Raw genomic sequence first — 18,991 nt, 5'->3', positions numbered from 1 at the left:
GGGCCATGTTGTCCTGTCTAACAGAGTCACCAGTCTACTGACTAAGGCTGGTCTACAGCTGGGGGCCATGTTGTCCTGTCAATAACAGAGTCACCAGTCTACTGACTAAGGCTGGTCTACAGCTGGGGGCCATGTTGTCCTGTCAATAACAGAGTCACCAGTCTACTGACTAAGGCTGGTCTTCAGCTGGGGGCCATGTTGTCCTGTCAATAACAGAGTCACCAGTCTACTGACTAAGGCTGGTCTTCAGCTGGGGGCCATGTTGTCCTGTCAATAACAGAGTCACCAGTCTACTGACTAAGGCTGGTCTTCAGCTGGGGGCCATGTTGTCCTGTCAATAACAGAGTCACCAGTCTACTGACTAAGGCTGGTCTACAGCTGGGGGCCATGTTGTCCTGTCACTCTACTGACTAAGGCTGGTCTACAGCTGGGGGCCATGTTGTCCTGTCAATAACAGAGTCACCAGTCTACTGACTAAGGCTGGTCTTCAGCTGGGGGCCATGTTGTCCTGTTGTCCTGTCAATAACTGGTCTTCAGAGTCACCAGTCTACTGACTAAGGCTGGTCTACAGCTGGGGGCCATGTTGTCCTGTCAATAACAGAGTCACCAGTCTACTGACTAAGGCTGGTCTTCAGCTGGGGGCCATGTTGTCCTGTCAATAACAGAGTCACCAGTCTACTGACTAAGGCTGGTCTACAGCTGGGGGCCATGTTGTCCTGTCTAACAGAGTCACCAGTCTACTGACTAAGGCTGGTCTTCAGCTGGGGGCCATGTTGTCCTGTCAATAACAGAGTCACCAGTCTACTGACTAAGGCTGGTCTTCAGCTGGGGGCCATGTTGTCCTGTCAATAACAGAGTCACCAGTCTACTGACTAAGGCTGGTCTTCAGCTGGGGGCCATGTTGTCCTGTCAATAACAGAGTCACCAGTCTACTGACTAAGGCTGGTCTTCAGCTGGGGGCCATGTTGTCCTGTCAATAACAGAGTCACCAGTCTACTGACTACAGCTGGGGGCCATGTTGTCTGTCAATAACAGAGTCACCAGTCTACTGACTAAGGCTGGTCCATGTTGTCCTGTCTAACAGAGTCACCAGTCTACTGACTAAGGCTGGTCTACAGCTGGGGGCCATGTTGTCCTGTCAATAACAGAGTCACCAGTCTACTGACTAAGGCTGGTCTACAGCTGGGGGCCATGTTGTCCTGTCAATAACAGAGTCACCAGTCTACTGACTAAGGCTGGTCTTCAGCTGGGGGCCATGTTGTCCTGTCAATAACAGAGTCACCAGTCTACTGACTAAGGCTGGTCTACAGCTGGGGGCCATGTTGTCCTGTCTAACAGAGTCACCAGTCTACTGACTAAGGCTGGTCTTCAGCTGGGGGCCATGTTGTCCTGTCTAACAGAGTCACCAGTCTACTGACTAAGGCTGGTCTACAGCTGGGGGCCATGTTGTCCTGTCAATAACAGAGTCACCAGTCTACTGACTAAGGCTGGTCTTCAGCTGGGGGCCATGTTGTCCTGTCAATAACAGAGTCACCAGTCTACTGACTAAGGCTGGTCTACAGCTGGGGGCCATGTTGTCCTGTCAATAACAGAGTCACCAGTCTACTGACTAAGGCTGGTCTTCAGCTGGGGGCCATGTTGTCCTGTCAATAACAGAGTCACCAGTCTAGACTAAGGCTGGTCTTCAGCTGGGGGCCATGTTGTCCTGTCAATAACAGGTCACCAGTCTACTGACTAAGGCTGGTCTTCAGCTGGGGGCCATGTTGTCCTGTCAATAACAGAGTCACCAGTCTACTGACTAAGGCTGGTCTTCAGCTGGGGGCCATGTTGTCCTGTCTAACAGAGTCACCAGTCTACTGACTAAGGCTGGTCTTCAGCTGGGGGCCATGTTGTCCTGTCAATAACAGAGTCACCAGTCTACTGACTAAGGCTGGTCTTCAGCTGGGGGCCATGTTGTCCTGTCTAACAGAGTCACCAGTCTACTGACTAAGGCTGGTCTACAGCTGGGGGCCATGTTGTCCTGTCAATAACAGAGTCACCAGTCTACTGACTAAGGCTGGTCTACAGCTGGGGCCATGTTGTCCTGTCAATAACAGAGTCACCAGTCTACTGACTAAGGCTGGTCTACAGCTGGGGGCCATGTTGTCCTGTCTAACAGAGTCACCAGTCTACTGACTAAGGCTGGTCTACAGCTGGGGGCCATGTTGTCCTGTCAATAACAGAGTCACCAGTCTACTGACTAAGGCTGGTCTTCAGCTGGGGGCCATGTTGTCCTGTCTAACAGAGTCACCAGTCTACTGACTAAGGCTGGTCTTCAGCTGGGGGCCATGTTGTCCTGTCAATAACAGAGTCACCAGTCTACTGACTAAGGCTGGTCTTCAGCTGGGGGCCATGTTGTCCTGTCAATAACAGAGTCACCAGTCTACTGACTAAGGCTGGTCTTCAGCTGGGGGCCATGTTGTCCTGTCAATAACAGAGTCACCAGTCTACTGACTAAGGCTGGTCTACAGCTGGGGGCCATGTTGTCCTGTCAATAACAGAGTCAACTAGACTAAGGCTGGTCTTCAGCTGGGGGCCATGTTGTCCTGTCTAACAGAGTCTAAGGCTGGTCTACAGCTGGGGGCCATGTTGTCCTGTCAATAACAGAGTCACCAGTCTACTGACTAAGGCTGGTCTTCAGCTGGGGGCCATGTTGTCCTGTCAATAACAGAGTCACCAGTCTACTGACTAAGGCTGGTCTTCAGCTGGGGGCCATGTTGTCCTGTCAATAACAGAGTCACCAGTCTACTGACTAAGGCTGGTCTACAGCTGGGGGCCATGTTGTCCTGTCTAACAGAGTCACCAGTCTACTGACTAAGGCTGGTCTTCAGCTGGGGGCCATGTTGTCCTGTCTAACAGAGTCACCAGTCTACTGACTAAGGCTGGTCTACAGCTGGGGGCCATGTTGTCCTGTCAATAACAGAGTCACCAGTCTACTGACTAAGGCTGGTCTTCAGCTGGGGGTTGTCCTGTCATCACCAGTCTACTGACTAAGGCTGGTCTGCTGGGGGCCATGTTGTCCTGTCAATAACAGAGTCACCAGTCTACTGACTAAGGCTGGTCTACAGCTGGGGGCCATGTTGTCCTGTCAATAACAGAGTCACCAGTCTACTGACTAAGGCTGGTCTTCAGCTGGGGGCCATGTTGTCCTGTCTAACAGAGTCACCAGTCTACTGACTAAGGCTGGTCTTCAGCTGGGGGCCATGTTGTCCAATAACAGAGTCACCAGTCTACTGACTAAGGCTGGTCTACAGCTGGGGGCCATGTTGTCCTGTCAATAACAGAGTCACCAGTCTACTGACTAAGGCTGGTCTTCAGCTGGGGGCCATGTTGTCCTGTCAATAACAGAGTCACCAGTCTACTGACTAAGGCTGGTCTTCAGCTGGGGGCCATGTTGTCCTGTCAATAACAGAGTCACCAGTCTACTGACTAAGGCTGGTCTTCAGCTGGGGGCCATGTTGTCCTGTCTAACAGAGTCACCAGTCTACTGACTAAGGCTGGTCTTCAGCTGGGGGCCATGTTGTCCTGTCAATAACAGAGTCACCAGTCTACTGACTAAGGCTGGTCTACAGCTGGGGGCCATGTTGTCCTGTCAATAACAGAGTCACCAGTCTACTGACTAAGGCTGGTCTTCAGCTGGGGGCCATGTTGTCCTGTCAATAACAGAGTCACCAGTCTACTGACTAAGGCTGGTCTTCAGCTGGGGGCCATGTTGTCCTGTCTAACAGAGTCACCAGTCTACTGACTAAGGCTGGTCTACAGCTGGGGGCCATGTTGTCCTGTCAATAACAGAGTCACCAGTCTACTGACTAAGGCTGGTCTTCAGCTGGGGGCCATGTTGTCCTGTCAATAACAGAGTCACCAGTCTACTGACTAAGGCTGGTCTTCAGCTGGGGGCCATGTTGTCCTGTCAATAACAGAGTCACCAGTCTACTGACTAAGGCTGGTCTTCAGCTGGGGGCCATGTTGTCCTGTCAATAACAGAGTCACCAGTCTACTGACTAAGGCTGGTCTTCAGCTGGGGGCCATGTTGTCCTGTCAATAACAGAGTCACCAGTCTACTGACTAAGGCTGGTCTTCAGCTGGGGGCCATGTTGTCCTGTCAATAACAGAGTCAGTCACCTAGTGGTCTACTGATGTTGTCCTGTCAATAACAGGTCACCAGTCTACTGACTAAGGCTGGTCTTCAGCTGGGGGCCATGTTGTCCTGTCAAACAGAGTCACCAGTCTACTGACTAAGGCTGGTCTTCAGCTGGGGGCCATGTTGTCCTGTCTAACAGAGTCACCAGTCTACTGACTAAGGCTGGTCTACAGCTGGGGGCCATGTTGTCCTGTCAATAACAGAGTCACCAGTCTACTGACTAAGGCTGGTCTTCAGCTGGGGGCCATGTTGTCCTGTCAATAACAGAGTCACCAGTCTACTGACTAAGGCTGGTCTTCAGCTGGGGGCCATGTTGTCCTGTCAATAACAGAGTCAACAGAGTCACTGGGGCAGTCTCTACTGACTAAGGCTGGTCTTCAGCTGGGGGCCATGTTGTCCTGTCTAACAGAGTCACCAGTCTACTGACTAAGGCTGGTCTTCAGCTGGGGGCCATGTTGTCCTGTCTAACAGAGTCACCAGTCTACTGACTAAGGCTGGTCTTCAGCTGGGGGCCATGTTGTCCTGTCAATAACAGAGTCACCAGTCTACTGACTAAGGCTGGTCTTCAGCTGGGGGCCATGTTGTCCTGTCTAACAGAGTCACCAGTCTACTGACTAAGGCTGGTCTTCAGCTGGGGGCCATGTTGTCCTGTCAATAACAGAGTCACCAGTCTACTGACTAAGGCTGGTCTACAGCTGGGGGCCATGTTGTCCTGTCAATAACAGAGTCACCAGTCTACTGACTAAGGCTGGTCTTCAGCTGGGGGCCATGTTGTCCTGTCTAACAGAGTCACCAGTCTACTGACTAAGGCTGGTCTTCAGCTGGGGGCCATGTTGTCCTGTCAATAACAGAGTCACCAGTCTACTGACTAAGGCTGGTCTTCAGCTGGGGGCCATGTTGTCCTGTCAATAACAGAGTCACCAGTCTACTGACTAAGGCTGGTCTTCAGCTGGGGGCCATGTTGTCCTGTCAGAGTCACCAGTCTACTGACTAAGGCTGGTCTTCAGCTGGGGGCCATGTTGTCCTGTCAATAACAGAGTCACCAGTCTACTGACTAAGGCTGGTCTTCAGCTGGGGGCCATGTTGTCCTGTCAATAACAGAGTCACCAGTCTACTGACTAAGGCTGGTCTTCAGCTGGGGGCCATGTTGTCCTGTCAATAACAGAGTCACCAGTCTACTGACTAAGGCTGGTCTTCAGCTGGGGGCCATGTTGTCCTGTCTAACAGAGTCACCAGTCTACTGACTAAGGCTGGTCTTCAGCTGGGGGCCATGTTGTCCTGTCAGTCTGCTGATAACAGAGTCACCAGTCTACTGACTAAGGCTGGTCTTCAGCTGGGGGCCATGTTGTCCTGTCTAACAGAGTCACCAGTCTACTGACTAAGGCTGGTCTTCAGCTGGGGGCCATGTTGTCCTGTCAATAACAGAGTCACCAGTCTACTGACTAAGGCTGGTCTTCAGCTGGGGGCCATGTTGTCCTGTCAATAACAGAGTCACCAGTCTACTGACTAAGGCTGGTCTTCACAGCTAACAGGTCACCAGTCTACTGACTAAGGCCATGTTGTCCTGTCTAACAGAGTCACCAGTCTACTGACTAAGGCTGGTCTTCAGCTGGGGGCCATGTTGTCCTGTCTAACAAGTCACCAGTCTACTGACTAAGGCTGGTCTACAGCTGGGGGCCATGTTGTCCTCACCAGTCTACTGACTAAGGCTGGTCTTCAGATGTTGTCCTGTCAACAGAGTCACCAGTCTACTGACTAAGGCTGGTCTTCAGCTGGGGGCCATGTTGTCCTGTCAATAACAGAGTCACCAGTCTACTGACTGGTCTAAGCTGGGGGCCATGTTGTCCCTTCAGCACCAGTCTACTGACTAAGGCTGGTCTTCATGTTGTCCTGTCAATAACTGTCTAACTAGAGTCACCAGTCTCTACTGACTAAGGCTGGTCTTCAGCTGGGGGCCATGTTGTCCTGTCAGAGTCACCAGTCTAGACTCTGGTCTTCAGCTGGGGGCAGTCTACTGACTAACTAAGCTGGTCTTCAGCTGGGGGCCATGTTGTCCTGTCAATAACAGAGTCACCAGTCTACTGACTAAGGCTGGTCTTCAGCTGGGGGCCATGTTGTCCTGTCAATAACAGAGTCACCAGTCTACTGACTAAGGCTGGTCTTCAGCTGGGGGCCATGTTGTCCTGTCAATAACAGAGTCACCAGTCTTCACTGACTAACAGGCCAGTCTACTGACTAAGGCTGGTCTTCAGCTGGGGGCCATGTTGTCCTGTCAATAACAGAGTCACCAGTCTACTGACTAAGGCTGGTCTACAGCTGGGGGACCATGTTGTCCTGTCAATAACAGAGTCACCAGTCTACTGACTAAGGCTGGTCTTCAGCTGGGGGCCATGTTGTCCTGTCAATAACAGAGTCACCAGTCTACTGACTAAGGCTGGTCTTCAGCTGGGGGCCATGTTGTCCTGTCAATAACAGAGTCACCAGTCTACTGACTAAGGCTGGTCTTCAGCTGGGGGCCATGTTGTCCTGTCTAACAGAGTCACCAGTCTACTGACTAAGGCTGGTCTACAGCTGGGGGCCATGTTGTCCTGTCTAACAGAGTCACCAGTCTACTGACTAAGGCTGGTCTTCAGCTGGGGGCCATGTTGTCCTGTCAATAACAGAGTCACCAGTCTACTGACTAAGGCTGGTCTTCAGCTGGGGGCCATGTTGTCCTGTCAATAACAGAGTCACCAGTCTACTGACTAAGGCTGGTCTTCAGCTGGGGGCCATGTTGTCCTGTCTAACAGAGTCACCAGTCTACTGACTAAGGCTGGTCTTCCATGTTGTCTGTCTAACAGAGTCACCAGGGACCATGTGTTGTCCTGTCAATAACAGAGTCACCAGTCTACTGACTAAGGCTGGTCTTCAGCTGGGGCCATGTTGTCCTGTCAATAACAGAGTCACCAGTCTACTGACTAAGGCTGGTCTTCAGCTGGGGGCCATGTTGTCCTGTCAATAACAGAGTCACCAGTCTACTGACTAAGGCTGGTCTTCAGCTGGGGGCCATGTTGTCCTGTCAATAACAGAGTCACCAGTCTACTGACTAAGGCTGGTCTTCAGCTGGGGGCCATGTTGTCCTGTCAATAACAGAGTCACCAGTCTACTGACTAAGGCTGGTCTTCAGCTGGGGGCCATGTTGTCCTGTCAATAACAGAGTCACCAGTCTACTGACTAAGGCTGGTCTTCAGCTGGGGTCTACTGACCATGTTGTCCTGTCTAACAGAGTCACCAGTCTACTGACTAAGGCTGGTCTTCAGCTGGGGGCCATGCTGGGCCATGTTGTCCTGTCAATAACAGAGTCACCAGTCTACTGACTAAGGCTGGTCTACAGCTGGGGGCCATGTTGTCCTGTCAATAACAGAGTCACCAGTCTACTGACTAAGGCTGGTCTTCAGCTGGGGGCCATGTTGTCCTGTCAATAACAGAGTCACCAGTCTACTGACTAAGGCTGGTCTACAGCTGGGGGCCATGTTGTCCTGTCAATAACAGAGTCACCAGTCTACTGACTAAGGCTGGTCTTCAGCTGGGGGCCATGTTGTCCTGTCTAACAGAGTCACCAGTCTACTGACTAAGGCTGGTCTTCAGCTGGGGGCCATGTTGTCCTGTCAATAACAGAGTCACCAGTCTACTGACTAAGGCTGGTCTTCAGCTGGGGGCCATGTTGTCCTGTCAATAACAGAGTCACCAGTCTACTGACTAAGGCTGGTCTTCAGCTGGGGGCCATGTTGTCCTGTCTAACAGAGTCACCAGTCTACTGACTAAGGCTGGTCTTCAGCTGGGGGCCATGTTGTCCTGTCAATAACAGAGTCACCAGTCTACTGACTAAGGCTGGTCTTCAGCTGGGGGCCATGTTGTCCTGTCTAACAGAGTCACAGTCTACTGACTAAGGCTGGTCTACAGCTGGGGCCATGTTGTCCTGTCTAACAGAGTCACCAGTCTACTGACTAAGGCTGGTCTTCAGCTGGGGGCCATGTTGTCCTGTCTAACAGAGTCACCAGTCTACTGACTAAGGCTGGTCTTCAGCTGGGGGCCATGTTGTCCTGTCAATAACAGAGTCACCAGTCTACTGACTAAGGCTGGTCTTCAGCTGGGGGCCATGTTGTCCTGTCAATAACAGAGTCACCAGTCTACTGACTAAGGCTGGTCTACAGCTGGGGGCCATGTTGTCCTGTCAATAACAGAGTCACCCAGTCTACTGACTAAGGCTGGTCTACAGCTGGGGGCCATGTTGTCCTGTCAATAACAGAGTCACCAGTCTACTGACTAAGGCTGGTCTTCAGCTGGGGGCCATGTTGTCCTGTCAATAACAGAGTCACCAGTCTACTGACTAAGGCTGGTCTTCAGCTGGGGGCCATGTTGTCCTGTCTAACAGAGTCACCAGTCTACTGACTAAGGCTGGTCTTCAGCTGGGGGCCATGTTGTCCTGTCAATAACAGAGTCACCAGTCTACTGACTAAGGCTGGTCTTCAGCTGGGGGCCATGTTGTCCTGTCAATAACAGAGTCACCAGTCTACTGACTAAGGCTGGTCTTCAGCTGGGAGCCATGTTGTCCTGTCTAACAGAGTCACCAGTCTACTGACTTGGTCTTCAGCTGGGGGCCATGTTGTCCCTGTCTAACAGAGTCACCAGTCTACTGACTAAGGCTGGTCTACAGCTGGGGGCCATGTTGTCCTGTCAATAACAGAGTCACCAGTCTACTGACTAAGGCTGGTCTTCAGCTGGGGGCCATGTTGTCCTGTCTAACAGAGTCACCAGTCTACTGACTAAGGCTGGTCTTCAGCTGGGGGCCATGTTGTCCTGTCAATAACAGAGTCACCAGTCTACTGACTAAGGCTGGTCTTCAGCTGGGGGCCATGTTGTCCTGTCAATAACAGTCACCAGTCTACTGACTAGGCTGGTCTTCAGCTGGGGGCCATGTTGTCCTGTCAGAGTCACCAGTCTACTGACTAAGGCTGGTCTTCAGCTGGGGGCCATGTTGTCCTGTCAATAACAGAGTCACCAGTCTACTGACTAAGGCTGGTCTTCAGCTGGGGGCCATGTTGTCCTGTCAATAACAGAGTCACCAGTCTACTGACTAAGGCTGGTCTTCAGCTGGGGGCCATGTTGTCCTGTCAATAACAGAGTCACCAGTCTACTGACTAAGGCTGGTCTTCAGCTGGGGGCCATGTTGTCCTGTCAATAACAGAGTCACCAGTCTACTGACTAAGGCTGGTCTACAGCTGGGGGCCATGTTGTCCTGTCAGAGTCACCAGTCTAGACTAAGGCTGGTCTTCAGCTGGGGGCCATGTTGTACTGTCAATAACAGAGTCACCAGTCTACTGACTAAGGGTCTTCAGCTGGGGGCCATGTTGTCCTGTCAATAACAGAGTCACCAGTCTACTGACTAAGGCTGGTCTTCAGCTGGGGGCCATGTTGTCCTGTCAATAACAGAGTCACCAGTCTACTGACTAAGGCTGGTCTTCAGCTGGGGCCATGTTGTCCTGTCAATAACAGAGTCACCAGTCTACTGACTAAGGCTGGTCTTCAGCTGGGGGCCATGTTGTCCTGTCAACAGAGTCAAGTCTAGACTAAAGTCACCCATGTTGTCCTGTCAATAACAGAGTCACCAGTCTACTGACTAAGGCTGGTCTTCAGCTGGGGCCATGTTGTCCTGTCAATAACAGAGTCACCAGTCTACTGACTAAGGCTGGTCTTCAGCTGGGGGCCATGTTGTCCTGTCAATAACAGAGTCACCAGTCTACTGACTAAGGCTGGTCTACAGCTGGGGGCCATGTTGTCCTGTCTAACAGAGTCACCAGTCTACTGACTAAGGCTGGTCTTCAGCTGGGGGCCATGTTGTCCTGTCAATAACAGAGTCACCAGTCTACTGACTAAGGCTGGTCTTCAGCTGGGGGCCATGTTGTCCTGTCAATAACAGTCACAGTCTACTGACTAAGGCTGGTCTTCAGCTGGGGGCCATGTTGTCAGAGTCACAGTCTACTGACTAAGGCTGGTCTTCAGCTGGGGGCCATGTTGTCCTGTCAATAACAGAGTCACCAGTCTACTGACTAAGGCTGGTCTTCAGCTGGGGGCCATGTTGTCCTGTCAATAACAGAGTCACCAGTCTACTGACTAAGGCTGGTCTTCAGCTGGGGGCCATGTTGTCCTGTCAATAACAGAGTCACCAGTCTACTGACTAAGGCTGGTCTACAGCTGGGGGCCATGTTGTCCTGTCAATAACAGAGTCACCAGTCTACTGACTAAGGCTGGTCTACAGCTGGGGGCCATGTTGTCCTGTCAATAACAGAGTCACCAGTCTACTGACTAAGGCTGGTCTTCAGCTGGGGGCCATGTTGTCCTGTCAATAACAGAGTCACCAGTCTACTGACTAAGGCTGGTCTTCAGCTGGGGGCCATGTTGTCCTGTCTAACAGAGTCACCAGTCTACTGACTAAGGCTGGTCTTCAGCTGGGGGCCATGTTGTCCTGTCAATAACAGAGTCACCAGTCTACTGACTAAGGCTGGTCTACAGCTGGGGGCCATGTTGTCCTGTCAATAACAGAGTCACCAGTCTACTGACTAAGGCTGGTCTTCAGCTGGGGGCCATGTTGTCCTCAATAACAGAGTCAATAACTTCAGCTGGGGGCCAGTCACCAGTCTACTGACTAAGGCTGGTCTATAGCTGGGGGCCATGTTGTCCTGTCAATAACAGAGTCACCAGTCTACTGACTAAGGCTGGTCTACAGCTGGGGGCCATGTTGTCCTGTCTAACAGAGTCACCAGTCTACTGACTAAGGCTGGTCTTCAGCTGGGGGCCATGTTGTCCTGTCAATAACAGAGTCACCAGTCTACTGACTAAGGCTGGTCTTCAGCTGGGGGCCATGTTGTCCTGTCAATAACAGAGTCACCAGTCTACTGACTAAGGCTGGTCTACAGCTGGGGGCCATGTTGTCCTGTCTAACAGAGTCACCAGTCTACTGACTAAGGCTGGTCTACAGCTGGGGGCCATGTTGTCCTGTCAATAACAGAGTCACCAGTCTACTGACTAAGGCTGGTCTTCAGCTGGGGGCCATGTTGTCCTGTCATGTCACCAGTCTACTGACTCTGGTCTTCAGCTGGGGGCCATGTTGTCCTGTCAATAACAGAGTCACCAGTCTACTGACTAAGGCTGGTCTACAGCTGGGGGCCATGTTGTCCTGTCAATAACAGAGTCACCAGTCTACTGACTAAGGCTGGTCTTCAGCTGGGGGCCATGTTGTCCTGTCTAACAGAGTCACCAGTCTACTGACTAAGGCTGGTCTTCAGCTGGGGGCCATGTTGTCCTGTCAACAGAGTCACCAGTCTACTGACTAAGGCTGGTCTTCAGCTGGGGGCCATGTTGTCCTGTCAATAACAGAGTCACCAGTCTACTGACTAAGGCTGGTCTACAGCTGGGGGCCATGTTGTCCTGTCAATAACAGAGTCACCAGTCTACTGACTAAGGCTGGTCTTCAGCTGGGGGCCATGTTGTCCTGTCAATAACAGAGTCACCAGTCTACTGACTAAGGCTGGTCTACAGCTGGGGGCCATGTTGTCCTGTCAATAACAGAGTCACCAGTCTACTGACTAAGGCTGGTCTTCAGCTGGGGGCCATGTTGTCCTGTCAATAACAGAGTCACCAGTCTACTGACTAAGGCTGGTCTTCAGCTGGGGGCCATGTTGTCCTGTCAATAACAGAGTCACCAGTCTACTGACTAAGGCTGGTCTTCAGCTGGGGGCCATGTTGTCCTGTCAAGTCTAACAGAGGTCTTCAGCTGGGGGCCATGTTGTCCTGTCTAACAGAGTCTGGTCTTCAGCTGGGGGCCATGTTGTCCCTGTCACTCACCAGTCTACTGACTAAGGCTGGTCTTCAGCTGGGGGCCATGTTGTCCTGTCACAGAGTCACCAGTCTACTGACTAAGGCTGGTCTTCAGCTGGGGGCCATGTTGTCCTGTCAATAACAGAGTCACCAGTCTACTGACTAAGGCTGGTCTTCAGCTGGGGGCCATGTTGTCCTGTCTAACAGAGTCACCAGTCTACTGACTAAGGCTGGTCTTCAGCTGGGGGCCATGTTGTCCTGTCAATAACAGAGTCACCAGTTGTCTGTCACTGACTAAGGCTGGTCTTCAGCTGGGGGCCATGTTGTCCTGTCAATAACAGAGTCACCAGTCTACTGACTAAGGCTGGTCTTCAGCTGGGGGCCATGTTGTCCTCGTCAATAACAGAGTCACCAGTCTACTGACTAAGGCTGGTCTTCAGCTGGGGGCCATGTTGTCCTGTCAATAACAGAGTCACCAGTCTACTGACTAAGGCTGGTCTTCAGCTGGGGGCCATGTTGTCCTGTCTAACAGAGTCACCAGTCTACTGACTAAGGCTGGTCTACAGCTGGGGGCCATGTTGTCCTGTCAATAACAGAGTCACCAGTCTACTGACTAAGGCTGGTCTTCAGCTGGGGGCCATGTTGTCCTGTCAATAACAGAGTCACCAGTCTACTGACTAAGGCCGGTCTTCAGCTGGGGGCCATGTTGTCCTGTCAGAGTCAAGTCTAACAGAGTCACCAGTCTACTGACTAAGGCTGGTCTTCAGCTGGGGGCCATGTTGTCCTGTCAATAACAGAGTCACCAGTCTACTGACTAAGGCTGGTCTACAGCTGGGGGCCATGTTGTCCTGTCAATAACAGAGTCACCAGTCTACTGACTAAGGCTGGTCTACAGCTGGGGGCCATGTTGTCCTGTCAATAACAGAGTCACCAGTCTACTGACTAAGGCTGGTCTTCAGCTGGGGGCCATGTTGTCCTGTCAATAACAGAGTCACCAGTCTACTGACTAAGGCTGGTCTTCAGCTGGGGGCCATGTTGTCCTGTCAACATAACAGAGTCACCAGTCTACTGACTAAGGCTGGTCTACAGCTGGGGCCATGTTGTCCTGTCAATAACAGAGTCACCAGTCTACTGACTAAGGCTGGTCTTCAGCTGGGGGCCATGTTGTCCTGTCTAACAGAGTCACCAGTCTACTGACTAAGGCTGGTCTTCAGCTGGGGGCCATGTTGTCCTCGTCTAACAGAGTCACCAGTCTACTGACTAAGGCTGGTCTTCAGCTGGGGGCCATGTTGTCCTGTCAATAACAGAGTCACCAGTCTACTGACTAAGGCTGGTCTACAGCTGGGGGCCATGTTGTCCTGTCAATAACAGAGTCACCAGTCTACTGACTAAGGCTGGTCTTCAGCTGGGGGCCATGTTGTCCTGTCTAACAGAGTCACCAGTCTACTGACTAAGGTTGGTCTTCAGCTGGGGGCCATGTTGTCCTGTCAGAGTCACCAGTCTACTGACTAAGGCTGGTCTTCAGCTGGGGGCCATGTTGTCCTGTCAATAACAGAGTCACCAGTCTACTGACTAAGGTTGGTCTTCAGCTGGGGGCCATGTTGTCCTGTCAATAACAGAGTCACCAGTCTACTGACTAAGGCTGGTCTTCAGCTGGGGGGCCATGTTGTACTGTCAATAACAGAGTCACCAGTCTACTGACTAAGGCTGGTCTACAGCTGGGGGCCATGTTGTCCTGTCAATAACAGAGTCACCAGTCTACTGACTAAGGCTGGTCTACAGCTGGGGGCCATGTTGTCCTGTCAATAACAGAGTCACCAGTCTACTGACTAAGGCTGGTCTTCAGCTGGGGGCCATGTTGTCCTGTCAGAGTCACCAGTCTACTGACTAAGGCTGGTCTACAGCTGGGGGCCATGTTGTCCTGTCAATAACAGAGTCACCAGTCTACTGACTAAGGCTGGTCTTCAGCTGGGGGCCATGTTGTCCTGTCAATAACAGAGTCACCAGTCTACTGACTAAGGCTGGTCTACAGCTGGGGGCCATGTTGTCCTGTCAATAACAGAGTCACCAGTCTACTGACTAAGGCTGGTCTACAGCTGGGGGCCATGTTGTCCTGTCAATAACAGAGTCACCAGTCTACTGACTAAGGCTGGTCTTCAGCTGTGTTGTCCTGTCTAACAGAGTCACCAGTCTACTGACTAAGGCTGGTCTTCATGTGTTGTCCTGTCAATAACAGAGTCACCAGTCTACTGACTAAGGCTGGTCTACAGCTGGGGGCCATGTTGTCCTGTCAATAACAGAGTCACCAGTCTACTGACTAAGGCTGGTCTACAGCTGGGGCCATGTTGTCCTGTCAATAACAGAGTCACCAGTCTACTGACTAAGGCTGGTCTACAGCTGGGGGCCATGTTGTCCTGTCAATAACAGAGTCACCAGTCTACTGACTAAGGCCGGTCTTCAGCTGGGGGCCATGTTGTCCTCGTCAATAACAGAGTCACCAGTCTACTGACTAAGGCTGGTCTTCAGCTGGGGGCCATGTTGTCCTGTCAATAACAGAGTCACCAGTCTACTGACTAAGGCTGGTCTTCAGCTGGGGGCCATGTTGTCCAGTCAATAACAGAGTCACCAGTCTACTGACTAAGGCTGGTCTACAGCTGGGGGCCATGTTGTCCTCGTCAATAACAGAGTCACCAGTCTACTGACTAAGGCTGGTCTACAGCTGGGGGCCATGTTGTCCTGTCTAACAGAGTCACCAGTCTACTGACTAAGGCTGGTCTACAGCTGGGGGCCATGTTGTCCTGTCTAACAGAGTCACCAGTCTACTGACTAAGGCTGGTCTTCAGCTGGGGGCCATGTTGTCCTGTCAGAGTCACCAGTCTACTGACTAAGGCTGGTCTACAGCTGGGGGCCATGTTGTCCTGTCTAACAGAGTCACCAGTCTACTGACTAAGGCTGGTCTTCAGCTGGGGGCCATGTTGTCCTGTCAATAACAGAGTCACCAGTCTACTGACTAAGGCTGGTCTTCAGCTGGGGGCCATGTTGTCCTGTCTAACAGAGTCACCAGTCTACTGACTAAGGCTGGTCTACAGCTGGGGGCCATGTTGTCCTGTCAATAACAGAGTCACCAGTCTACTGACTAAGGCTGGTCTTCAGCTGGGGGCCATGTTGTCCTGTCAATAACAGAGTCACCAGTCTACTGACTAAGGCTGGTCTACAGCTGGGGGCCATGTTGTCCTGTCTAACAGAGTCACCAGTCTACTGACTAAGGCTGGTCTTCAGCTGGGGGCCATGTTGTCCTGTCAATAACAGAAGTCACCAGTCTACTGACTAAGGCTGGTCTACAGCTGGGGGCCATGTTGTCCTGTCAATAACAGAGTCACCAGTCTACTGACTAAGGCTGGTCTTCAGCTGGGGGCCATGTTGTCCTGTCAATAACAGAGTCACCAGTCTACTGACTAAGGCTGGTCTACAGCTGGGGCCATGTTGTCCTGTCTAACAGAGTCACCAGTCTACTGACTAAGGCTGGTCTTCAGCTGGGGGCCATGTTGTCCTGTCTAACAGAGTCACCAGTCTACTGACTAAGGCTGGTCTTCAGCTGGGGTCACCATGTTGTCCTGGGGGCGTCAATAACAGAGTCACCAGTCTACTGACTAAGGCTGGTCTTCAGCTGGGGGCCATGTTGTCCTGTCTAACAGAGTCACCAGTCTACTGACTAAGGCTGGTCTTCAGCTGGGGCCATGTTGTCCTGTCTAACAGAGTCACCAGTCTACTGACTAAGGCTGGTCTTCAGCTGGGGGCCATGTTGTCCTGTCAATAACAGAGTCACCAGTCTACTGACTAAGGCTGGTCTTCAGCTGGGGGCCATGTTGTCCTGTCTAACAGAGTCACCAGTCTACTGACTAAGGCTGGTCTTCAGCTGGGGGCCATGTTGTCCTGTCAATAACAGAGTCACCAGTCTACTGACTAAGGCTGGTCTACAGCTGGGGGCCATGTTGTCCTGTCTAACAGAGTCACCAGTCTACTGACTAAGGCTGGTCTTCAGCTGGGGGCCATGTTGTCCTGTCTAACAGAGTCACCAGTCTACTGACTAAGGCTGGTCTTCAGCTGGGGGCCATGTTGTCCTGTCAGAGTCACCAGTCTACTGACTAAGGCTGGTCTTCAGCTGGGGGCCATGTTGTCCTGTCAATAACAGAGTCACCAGTCTACTGACTAAGGCTGGTCTACAGCTGGGGGCCATGTTGTCCTCGTCAATAACAGAGTCACCAGTCTACTGACTAAGGCTGGTCTACAGCTGGGGGCCATGTTGTCCTGTCAATAACAGAGTCACCAGTCTACTGACTAAGGCTGGTCTTCAGCTGGGGGCCATGTTGTCCTGTCTAACAGAGTCACCAGTCTACTGACTAAGGCTGGTCTACAGCTGGGGGCCATGTTGTCCTGTCAATAACAGAGTCACCAGTCTACTGACTAAGGCTGGTCTTCAGCTGGGGGCCATGTTGTCCTCGTCAATAACAGAGTCACCAGTCTACTGACTAAGGCTGGTCTTCAGCTGGGGGCCATGTTGTCCTGTCAGAGTCACCAGTCTACTGACTAAGGCTGGTCTACAGCTGGGGGCCATGTTGTCCTGTCAATAACAGAGTCACCAGTCTACTGACTAAGGCTGGTCTTCAGCTGGGGGCCATGTTGTCCTGTCTAACAGAGTCACCAGTCTACTGACTAAGGCTGGTCTTCAGCTGGGGCCATGTTGTCCTGTCAATAACAGAGTCACCAGTCTACTGACTAAGGCTGGTCTACAGCTGGGGGCCATGTTGTCCTCGTCAACATTTCATTCCAGTGAATATCATTAATTACATTCTACTATAAGGATTGAAAATCACAATGTGATGACAACTAATTAATGAACCTGACCAGGAATGTGTCTCCGTATGTGTGTGTGTGTGTGTGTGTGTGTGTGTGTGTTTGTGTGTCTCTGTGTCTGTTACCTTGAAGTCCCAGATGGTCATCGCTCCATCGATGCCCGTGGTGCAGAACTTACGACAGTCCCTCTGGTCTCCCTCATAGATAGAGACTTGACTGGAGGAGAGACAATAGAACAGGGTCAGTCAGTCCCTCTGGTCTCCCTCATAGATAGAGACTTGACTGGAGGAGAGACAATAGAACAGGGTCAGTCAGTCCCTCTGGTCTCCTCATAGATAGAGACTTGACTGGAGGAGAGACAATAGAACAGGGTCAGACAGACAGTCCCTCTGGTCTCCCTCAGAGACAATAGAGCAGGGTCAGACAGTCCCTCTGGTCTCCCTCATAGATAGAGACTTGACTGGAGGAGAGACAATAGAACAGGGTCAGTCAGTCCCTCTGGTCTCCCTCATAGATAGAGACTTGACTGGAGGAGAGACAATAGAACAGGGTCAGACAGTCCCTCTGGTCTCCCTCAGAGATAGAGACTTGACTGGAGGAGAGACAATAGAACAGGGTCAGACAGTCCCTCTGGTCTCCCTCATAGATAAACACTACAGTCGTGGCCAAAAGTTGAGACACAAATATTAATTTTCACAAAGTCTGCTGCCTCAGTTTGTATGATGGCAGTTTGCATATACTCCAGAATCTTATGACGAGTGATCAGATGAATTGCAATTAATTGCAAAGTCCCTCTTTGCCATAAAAATGAACTGAAACCCCAAAAAACATTTCCACTGCATTTCAGCCCTGACACAAAAGGACTAGCTGACATCCTCTCAGTGATTCTCTCATTAACACAGGTGTGAGTGTTGACGAGGACAAGGCTGGAGATCACTCTGTCATGCTGATTGAGTTCAAATAACAGACTGGAAGCTTCAAAAGGAGGGTGGTGCTTGGAATCATTGTTCTTCCTCTGTCAACCATGGTTACCTGCAAGGGAACACGTGCCGTCATCATTGCTTTGCAACAAAAGGGCTTCACAGGCAAGGATATTGCTGCCAGTAAGATTGCACCTAAATCAACCATTTATCAGATCATCGAGAACTTCAAGGAGAGCGGTTCAATTGTTATGAAGAAAGCTTCAGGGCGCCCAAGAAAGTCCAGCAAGCGCCAGGACCGCCTCCTAAAATTGATTCAGCTGCGGGATCGGGGCACAACCAGTACAGAGCTTGCTCAGGAATGGCAGCAGGCAGGTGTGAGGGCAGCTGGCAGGTGTGAGTGCATCTGCACACACAGTGATGCAAAGGACTTTTGGAGGATGGCCTGTTGTCAAGAAGGGCAGCAAAGAAGCCACTTTCTCCAGGAAAAACATCAGGGACAGACTGATATTTTGCAAAAGGTAGAGGGATCGGACTGCTGAGGACTGGAGTAAAGTCATTCTCTCTGATAAATCCCCTTTCCAGTTGTTTGGGGCATCCGGAAAAAAGCTTGTCCGGAGAAGACAAGGTGAGCGCTACCATCAGTCCTGTGTCATGTCAACAGTAAAGCATCCTGAGACCATTCATGTGTGGGGTTGCTTCTCAGCCAAGGGAGTGGGCTCACTCATAATTTGCCTAAGAACATGAATAAAGAACCAACACCTCCGAGAGCAACTTCTTCTTATTATTATTTTGGGTCCATGAAACTCCCCAAATCCCATTGAGAACTTGTGATCAATCCTCAAGAGGCGGGTGGACAAACAAAACCCACAAATTCTGACAAACTCCAAGCATTGACTTTGCAGGAATGGGCTGCCATCAGTCAGGATGTGGCCCAGAAGTTAATTGACAGCATGCCAGGGCGGATTGCAGAGGTCTTGAAAAAGAAGGGTCAACACTGCAAATATTGACATCAACTTCATGTCAATAAAAGCCTTTGACACTTATGAAATGCTTGTAATTATACTTCAGTATCCATAGTAACATCTGACAAAAATATCTAAAGACACTGAAGCAACAAACTTTGTGGAAATTATTGTGTGTGTCATTCTCAAAACCTTTGTTAGATTAGAGACAATAT

The 18,991-nt window shown here is 51.3% G+C and overlaps 1 pseudogene; it reads right to left on the bottom strand.

Annotated features, from left to right (window-relative positions):
* LOC135535365 (actin-related protein 2/3 complex subunit 1A-like) overlaps positions 1 to 18,991 on the bottom strand; it is a 42,017-nt pseudogene that overhangs the window by 6,625 nt on the left and 16,401 nt on the right.

Source organism: Oncorhynchus masou, unplaced genomic scaffold (genome assembly GCF_036934945.1).
Source record: "Oncorhynchus masou masou isolate Uvic2021 unplaced genomic scaffold, UVic_Omas_1.1 unplaced_scaffold_486, whole genome shotgun sequence".
Taxonomy (NCBI): Eukaryota; Metazoa; Chordata; class Actinopteri; order Salmoniformes; family Salmonidae; genus Oncorhynchus; species Oncorhynchus masou.
The sequence above is the reverse complement of the archived record's forward strand: the minus strand, read 5'-3'. Positions and strand labels throughout refer to the sequence as shown.